Source organism: Fukomys damarensis, unplaced genomic scaffold (genome assembly GCF_012274545.1).
Source record: "Fukomys damarensis isolate Sample0158 unplaced genomic scaffold, DMR_v1.0_HiC HiC_scaffold_23, whole genome shotgun sequence".
Classification (NCBI taxonomy): Eukaryota; Metazoa; Chordata; class Mammalia; order Rodentia; family Bathyergidae; genus Fukomys; species Fukomys damarensis.
The window spans coordinates 18,792,618-18,801,718 of NW_022900935.1; the positions used below are offsets into that span (position 1 = coordinate 18,792,618).

The 9,101-nt window shown below is 49.7% G+C and overlaps 1 pseudogene; it reads left to right on the forward strand.

Moving 5' to 3' along the window:
• The first annotated feature begins 1,835 nt into the window (after positions 1–1,835).
• On the forward strand, positions 1,836–2,286 carry LOC117287294 (annotated as a pseudogene).
• Positions 2,287–9,101: the final 6,815 nt, after the last annotated feature.

A 9,101-nucleotide genomic window follows, 5' to 3' on the forward strand; every position in this document is an offset into this window, starting at 1 on the left:
CCCCTAGCCCTATCACCTGTTAAGATTCCTGCTTTTCGTATTTTTTTAATCTCTAAAAAGTTTTGTTTTGTTTTTGCAGTACTGGGGATAAAACTCAGGACCTTGTGCTTGTGAGGCAGACAAGGTGCCACTGAGCTAAATCTCTAGGCCTTCAACTCATTTTTGTGATGCAGAATTACTAGTTGTGTTTCTGTAGCTTCTGAGGAAGAGAACAGCTCCTCCTTTCTTCATGTGTATTTGTGTGTGTGCAGTATACACATAGGGACTTAATCCAGGGCCTTTGCACTGAGCTAAATCTCCAGCACCCTCTCCCTCACCTTTCTTTTTTTTTCTCTTGAGACAGGAACCAAGTCAGTAAATTGCCTACATTGGGCTTAAATTTGAAATCCTCCTGCCTCAGCCTCCCGGACTGCTGGGATTATAGGTGTACACCAATCTGCTGGACTAACTCCTTTCTGAGACTTGTTTTGCAGTTGTTAATGAACAAGGAAGATTTTATTTCTAGGGTAGGGTTGGAATTGCATCAGGTAGCACTATAAGAAAGAGCAGGCCTGAGGAGGACCTAGAGCCAGAAAAAAAAGATATTGTTTTAAACAATTCTGTTATTTAGCCATATACAGGAATCAAGAGCATTTGATGTTTCTCTGCAGTGTTGTAGTTTGAGGTCCAAAATATCTTCCTTGATGGGCACTATGGGGCACACCTGGAGTTCTAGCTACTTAGGACACAGAGGCAGGAGGATCACTGCAGCCCAGGAGTTTGAGGCCACCCTGGGCAATATAGTGAGATTCTATACAGTGGACCCTTGAGTTACCACCAGCCTGACACATGGACAACTTGGGTTCTGATTGGAATTTTAGTTTCAACTTACCAACAAAGTCTTGAGTTACAACCCGAATGCTAGCTGCTTGTGCCTCCAGATGGTATCACATACAGATTTGACCCTTAAAGAGTTCTGGAAGTGATAGGGAAAACTTTTATAAGTAGCAAAAACCTGTACTGTGCTACAATGTGAAATGGCTTCTGCTGTCTCTAACAGCAGTTTGTTTTGTTTGGTTCAGACCTAGCACACACTGAAGGCCTGAATTACTGACTAGGGCATTTGGTCTGACCCTGAGGTAACAGGACACAGAGCTCCAAAGAGACTGGAGCCACATAATCGTAAAAGTGTCAAGATGAAAAGGTCCATGGCTAACATTTGTTCCCCTGACCCTGAACACCCCCCTTCCTAGGGGCTAGGATAGGTAACCAGGCAAACCTTAAAGGTAAACTCTCCTAACTACAAAGAATTACTACGTCTGGGTTGAAAGTTACCTGTCTTGTGAGCATGATTTGTATATCAGCAATATGAACTATGAGAATGAAATGTAACCACCCAAATGAAGTCAAGGCTGTGAAACCCTATAAAAGGAGGAGTTGTAACCCAGTGCGTTGTCAATCCAGGCACTGATTTTATGTGCGTTCAACCTTTGTCAACAAATAAAACTTTTTGTTATTTTATTTCCATTCTGCCACCTCTCTGCGTGTCACTTACCATTTCCTTCCGTAACATTACAACACCTTTCCCATGTGGGGTTAGTTGAGAAATTCTGGGCCCCTGTCTCTGTAAGGACACTGAGACCTGCCTGTACACCGGAGAGAGACTTTGAAGGCTCTGTAGAGGAGCCTGAGCCTTCACTGACCAACTGGAGTTACAACCAGCCCTTGTGAAGGAATTGAGTTTGTTAAGTCAAGGGCTGTATTTTAAAAAGTAGGGGCTGGGGACGTAGCTCAGCAGCACTGCACCCGCCTGACAAGTGCAGGGTCCTGAGTTTGATTCCCGGGTCGGGGTGTGGGTGAGAGAGTCCTTTCCCCTGGCTGGCAGCATGGCGGCCACACAATGCCTGGGGTTACCGTAAAAGAAATAAACCAGCAGGAGTCCATCAGAGAGCTCTGGCAGTGTTCCTCAAAAAGTGTAGGAAGCTGAACGTCTTGGAATAGGTGGGCACAAGCGTAGAGCTTGCTCCCTACAAAGAGAACTGCACGGGGCTGCTTCTGCACCTGTGGCACCTGCACCTCCAGGGTGATACTGGGCTGGCTCCCTGCCCAACGCATCAAAGAAATGGCCCCATGCCCAGCCACTTCAGGCGAGGCTCCAAGAGCGCGGCACACGGAATCCTCCAGGCCCTGGAAGGGCTGAAAATGATGGAAAAGGACCAAGATGGGGGGCAAAAGCTGACACCTCAGGGACAGAGAGATCTGGGCAGAATCAATGGACAGGTGGCAGCTGCCAACAAGAAGCATTAGAACAAAGGATGCCGGGTTAATAAATAGCCTCATTCATTGCAAATAATAATAATGAGAGAGACAGAGAGAGAGAGAGAGAGAGAGAGAGAGAGAGAGAGAGTCTTCCTAGAACATGAAGTTAGTTTCTTGTTCTCCTCACTGCTTGGGGATGACTTTGGAGCAGTAAAGGTAAGGAAGATGCCTGTACACTGCTGCTTGGAAGGCAGACTTGGGGCCTGTGAGCCTAGGCTGTTCTTCTGCCCACTTCAAGATATTCACATACACATTTCCTCCACTGGAATGATCGCCAGCCCTTTCTGGGCAATGCAGGGGTGGGGGACAGAGGCGGAGACAGATGGAGAGACAGAGAGACAGAGAAGGGGAGAGATACAAAGACAGAAAGACTCAGAGATGCTGGGGATTAAACTCAGGGCCTTTACACAGAGCTATAGCCCCAACCCCACTCCTTTATGTCTCTTATTTTTTATTAGAGAGAAGATCTTGCTAATTTGCTCAAGCTGGGCTCGAACTTATGATCCTCCTGCCTCAGCCTCCCAGAGTGCTGGGATTATAGGCATGTGCCACCATGCCCAGCTTCCGGGTAATCCTTTTCATCCTTATAGTTCCTGTGTAAGCATCACACCCCTGGGAAAGAGCTCCTCCCTTTTCCTTCGCTTATACCGTGCCACGGCCCGCTGGTCCACAGCCCCTCCCCATCCGTACTTTGTTACATGTGCCTGCTCTGGTAAGCTCTCTCCTCTGCTCAGCTGTGAGCTCTGTGAGGACTGAGTGTGTCTTTCTCACTTGTACCCACAGAGCCTAGTGTTTGGTGAATAATTGTATAATAGGATTTAGAGGCTCAGCCTGCAGACCCCCGATGGAAAGCAGAATAAAGCTTGACATTTCTGCCTTCAGTTTTTTACCTGTCATCTTTATACCTTAAACATTGGGGTCAGCTGCCTCCTGCCTTGCAAGCACAAGGACCCAAGTTCAATCGTCGGTACAAAAAAAAAAAAAACCCCACAAACCTTGGGGTCAAATCCCTGCTCAGTTCTGTTTTTGTTTGTTTCTTTGTTTTTTGAGACTGGGTCTCACTATGTAGTTGAGACTGACCTGAACTCACTATGTAGCCCAGGCTGGTCTCGAACTCACAGCAATCCTCCTGCCTCAGCCTCCTGAGTGCTGGGATTGCAGGTGTGTACCACCATACCCAGCCTTGCTCAGTTCTGTATGTAGGCATGGAAATCACTTAAGTGTCTGTCTAAAACTTAGTAGTACAAGGATTTTTAATCCTTTTTTTTTTTTTTCTTTGAGACATGGTCTCACTATGCAGTCCATGCTGGCCTAGAACTCACAATCCTCCTGCCTCAGCCTCCCAAGTGCTAGGGTTACAGGGGTGCACCACCATGCTCTGCTTTTAGCCCTAAATTTACCTGGCCTATCTCATCCTCCTTTGAGACATAGTGTTATGGAAGGAATTGGCAAGTGACACACAGAGAGGCAGCAGAATGGAAGTAAAATTGAAAAGTTTACTCCATCAGTGGGGATTGATGACACCTAATGGCAGTGCCGATTGACTCCCCCATTGGGTTCCAACTCCTTCTTTTATAGGGTTTTACAGCTTTGATCTTACTCAGTTGGTTACACTGCATTTTCACAGATACCCAAAACATGATAGCAAGGCAGTTGTATTTCAACCCGGGTGCAGTTCTTTTTCAGGGAAGTTATCTTTAAGATTTATTCAGTTACCTGCTCTAGCCCGGGGGAAGGGAGCAGGTTTGGTTAACAAAGCTAACAGTGGTTTTTTTCACTTACAAATTTTAGTGAGAGACTAGGTGTCTCTGGTACTGGTTAATTCTGAACTAAGCAAAGTGAGGGGCAGAAGTTATCTTACATTGTGACATTTCCTAAATTTTCCCTATCGATAGCACACTGCTGGGCATGGTGGCGCATGCTTGTAATCTCAGCACTTGGAAGGCAGAGGCAAGAGGATTGCTGTGAGTTTGAGGCCAGCCTGGTGAGTTCAAGGTCAGCCTGGACTACATAGTAAGACCCTGTTTCAAAAATAAAAGACATAGGACACCAAAATAAAAGTAACTAATTTTCAGGATTTGCAGGGATATCCAATTGCTAGCCTTTGTAGCCTCCTGTTCCAGAGACCCTGAAGAGATGCCTAGAGGTCTTTAGCCACCCTAAACCTTCATTTACCTTGACTCCAGGGAAACAGAGCCTCCCAGACCAGCCCAAAATGAGGCTGCCCACCTCCTTGCCCCCAAACGGGAATAATCATCTCGCAGCAATCCAACCACTTAGAAGCCCAGGCAGGAGGATCACAAGTTAGAGGCCAGCTTGGACTCTACATACCAAAATTCTGTCTCAAAAACAAAATAAGATTGGGCCGGGGATTTAGCACAGAGGTTTGGTGGCCTGCCTTGCAAGCGCAAGGACCCGAGTTCAATCCCTGGTACCAAAAAATAAAAATAAAATAAGATAAACAAAACAAAAAAATGCCAAGAGTGGTGGCCTACGCCTGTTATCCCAGAATTCTGGGAGAATGAGGCAGCGGGAATTGCAAATTTGAGCCTAATGCAGGCAGTTTATCAAGACTTTGTCTCAAAGTCAAAAATAACAAAAGGACTAGGGATGTAGCTTTGTTGAAGGCCCTGGGTTTAATCCCTAGTACAGAAAAAGAAGGAGGAGGAGGAGGAAGAGGAAGGGGAAGCAATCTTGACACAATAATCAACCAGACCGTGGCTTGACTTGCCCATGATTTCCTAAACCTAAGAGCTGTGCAAACCCCAACCCTCAGTTCTGCTCCCCCTTTCTGTAAAACACCATGGCTCCTATCAGTCAGCTCCTGAAGACAGACCCTGAGCCTGTCTATCCTCAGCGTGGCCATGCAGATTAAAGCTCCTTTCCTGCCCTTCACTGCTGCTTGTCCTCTTGGCCAGTGTTTTGGGAAGGGTGGCTGAGCCTGGGCTGTTTCCGTAAACCGCCAGTGACAATGGGAGGATTCTAGATGCTGGGGTTGACCTTGCTCCTCCAGTCTCCCACTTTCCCCCACATCCCTGAAGGTGACCCCTTCTTGAGGCGGACGGACATTTCCTGGGAAGTCTAAAGCCTGGGTACCTGGCTTGTCTCAGTTACAACCTTCCCAGGGATTCAGGACAATCAGGGCTCCGAGCAATACTCTCCACTGCCCTCTCAGCCTGTTTTCCCAGCTGTGAAGGTACAGGATTGAAAGCGAAGATAAAACATCCCTCTCCTCTGTCCCCTTACCCAGGTCTGTCCCCACCATGGCTGGCCCCGGCATCCCACCAACTTGAATCTTCTCACACATGGCTGTTGGGAAGGCTGGGCCCCTGAAGGCGGAACCTCACTGTCTCACGAAACACACAGCAAACCTAAGATGTGGGTTTTCTCCTTCCTTTTGCTTCACAGAGGAAACTGCCACCTAGAGAGGGTAAGTGGTGTGCCCCAGGTCCCACAGCTAGGAGGAGGATGAGAACCAGGCCCTCCGTGCAGCTTGGGACAAAAGGGCCCCTTGGGCAAGTTCCTTTCTCTGGCCACCATGCCCTGTCCGCAGGAACTCCTTGCTCAGGACCTTCCTTGCTCTTATTTCCCCTGAGGGTTTGAGAGTTTCACGGAAACAGTTCAGTTTGGTGGTGTCCCCTCCAGCGCCACTGGAATACTGGGTTGGGGCCGGAGACCCCGTGGGTGGCCCAGGTGAGGGGTCACAGCCCGGCCTGGGCTGCTCCTTGAAGCCGGGAGGGAGTGTGGTAATAGCTGCCGCCAGTGGGTGGGATCCAGGCATGGAGGAGAGGGGAAAGGAGCCCCTCAGGTGTGCACTATTTCAGGGCCAGCAGCAGGGTGGCCGGGTGACAGGGGTGACCCCGACAAGTTGGCCCCAATGTGTGAGAGGTACTGAAGCGCCCTTCCTTCTGCAACTTGGGACATCAGAAGGCTGCTGAGGGCAGGGCGAGTGGAAGATGAAGGGGGAGTGGGGAGAGAGGAGAACCAAATAGAGGAACCGGAAGAAATTTCAGGTGGGAGGGGTGGCCAGTGATGCAGCGCTCGGTGAGGAGTTTGGCCTTTGTCCCGAGAGCCTTGGGGACAAGCCCCTCACTGTGGAGTGAGGAGCAGTATGAGGTAAAGTGCATTTAGCACAATTTTGGGCCAGGTGTGGAAGGCAGCTGGGTGGGCACTGAGGGGCTGGTGAGATTGTCCAGAGGAGATGCCCTGGATGGAATCCCAGCCCCTGGGCAGCCGGGAGAGGCCTTCAGGAGGCAGAATGGAGAGGGAGGCACAAAGCCCCTGGCAGCTGAGCTGAGGTGCTGACCCCTCAGTCCATCAGGGCAAGGCTGCCTCAGGCTCTGGGCAGTCTGAGGGCAGCAGTGACCGAGGCCCTGTTCCTACAGACACTAAGTTAGACAGAGAGTGACCGGCACCTATCCCACGGCCCTGCTGTGAGCAGGAAATGCAGACATTGCCTTGGACTTTGGTGACTGCACACAGCAGCCTGAGTCTTGGCCTGAGTCCTGGTGCCAGGCAGCTGCCTCCTGCAGGAGCATCTGGTTCCAGGGTGGCCACTGCTGCAGCTGTCAGCAGATGGCCATCTGTGCTGGGACCTCCAGACAGAGCCGTGAGCAGTTAGGGGACAGGGTGCTGGCTCCAGCCATGGGGACAGCAGGGGACAAGCCAAGACCCAGACACAGCCTGGAGAGCAGAGAGGAAGAGGGTGGAAGTATTATAGACAGCTACATTAGATAAAACTATTGCGGGCAGTCAGACAGGGCTAGGCCCTCAAGAGAGCTCAGACAAAAGTGAAACACATCACAGCCTGGCTGGAGACGCATCCATTAGAGATCAGGACTCAAGATAAAGGCAAGGCCTGTATACTTCCTCAAAAGACAAACGCCAGGCCTAAATGAAGTCTAGATAGACGCCGGTCACCTTGGTGGGTGACCAGGACCTCCGGACCCACTTTTCCTAGAAAAAGTCTTTGTTCTTCCAACTCACCCTTACTACGGGACTCGCTTCCCCGCTGGATCACTATTACCTAAGTGACTGTACCTGTAACCTTATGGTTAATCATAGCTGCAGCCCACTTTGTACCCACATGGGTTTTGCTCTGTAAAACTTCCCTGTAAAGTGGGGTCCCCAGCTACCCATTGAGGTACCCTCCTGCCTCTCAGGAGCTACCTCTCAATAAATATTGTCTTCATCTTCTGCTGTTCCTAGGATTTGAAAACACGAACTTCACATATCAGATTTCTAACAGGTTGGAAGATATAATATTTTCATATCGCATCCCCTGTATGAGAAGGGGCCCCCTTCCCTTGACCCCTGCACCCCAGGCCCTCCAGTCTGTTGGCTTCACAGTCAGAAGTCCTCAGCCCTCCAACTGAAGTCCCCTCAGCCCTTCATTCTGACTCTGTGTCCATTGTCCAAGCCCGTGTCTCTGGCCTGACCTTGAGTTCCAGGCAGACACTTATCTGTTCTTAAGCCAGGCATGGTGGTGCACACCTGTAATCCCAGCACCCAGGAGGCTGAGGCAGGAGAATCGCAGTCAGTTTGAGGCCAGCCTGAAGTACATAATGAAACTGTCTCAAAAAATAAAACAAAACAAAACTCAGCACCTTCCCCATGGGCTGCTCCTCACATGGGTGCCCAGCTAGAACCCCAGGAAGCCCCAGGTCTTCCTCCTCTCTGGACTCTCCAGCTGCATCCCCACTGTGGCAGAGCAGGCTGCTGCTTTCCCAGCTCCAGGCTCACCTCCATGGCTCTGTCCCCTCCCACCAACCTGGCTTCCTATAATTCTGCTCTGACATGTCACCACCTGCTTAACTATTTCCATGGCTCCCTCCGGACCCTGGGTGGAGTCAGAGCTCCTGCTGACCAGGGGCCGTGTTAACAGTCCAACCCCATCTCTGGCCTCCTCTTCAGAACACCCCAGCCACTCCAGGGCACAAGCGGTCCCTGCATCCGAGAAACTTCTCACTTCTTAGGCTGTTGGCACACTCTGTGCCTGGATAACCTCCATTACCCTGCCAGGTGCGGTGGTGTGATTGTAGTCCCAGCAATTCAGAGGCTGAGGCCCAGGAGTCCAAGTCCAGCCTGGGCAACGTAGCAAGATCCATCTCAAAACAACCAAACATACGAAAAAGAAAGGAAGGAAGGAAGGAAGGAAGACAATTCTAGCCATGGTAGCCCTTCTCTAGGGACACCTTTCTGATGAATAAGTTGGTTAGAGCTTCCTCAGTTTACTTCCGCCCAGCTCTGACTCTCATTTATTCATTCAACAAATATTTCCTGATCTACCATATACCAGGAATCAAAACATGACAGTCCCAGTGCTGAGCTTATATTCCAGTGGAAGATGGAAAAGATAAACCATAGATAATAAATGAGTTAAATGATGCACCATAGTTGGCAAAAGGCAGGTTCTGTGGTGCCGTGCTGTAGGTGGGAGCCTGCAGTTGTAGGTGGACTGATGAGACCACGGTCTTTAGGCAAAGGCTTTGCCTAGCACCCTCCAGCCAAAGTCCACCGGGAACACACAGGCAGTCAGACGTGCTGGGGTGATGACTGGGTGTAGGGTCAGCACACACATGGCAAATAAGAAGAGGCGTTGGGAAGGACTTAAAGGATTTGCATTTGGATTAAATGGTTTGAGAGGGCTGTGCTCTGGACCGGTGATGCTGACAGGAAGCAGGGGTAATTCTGAATATCTGAATAAATTTTACCTAGATGAAGGGAAAACTGGACCAAAGCTAACACCTCATTTGTAAGAAGTTTCTCCCTCTCCCTCCCTCTCTCTCTCTCTCTCTCTCTCT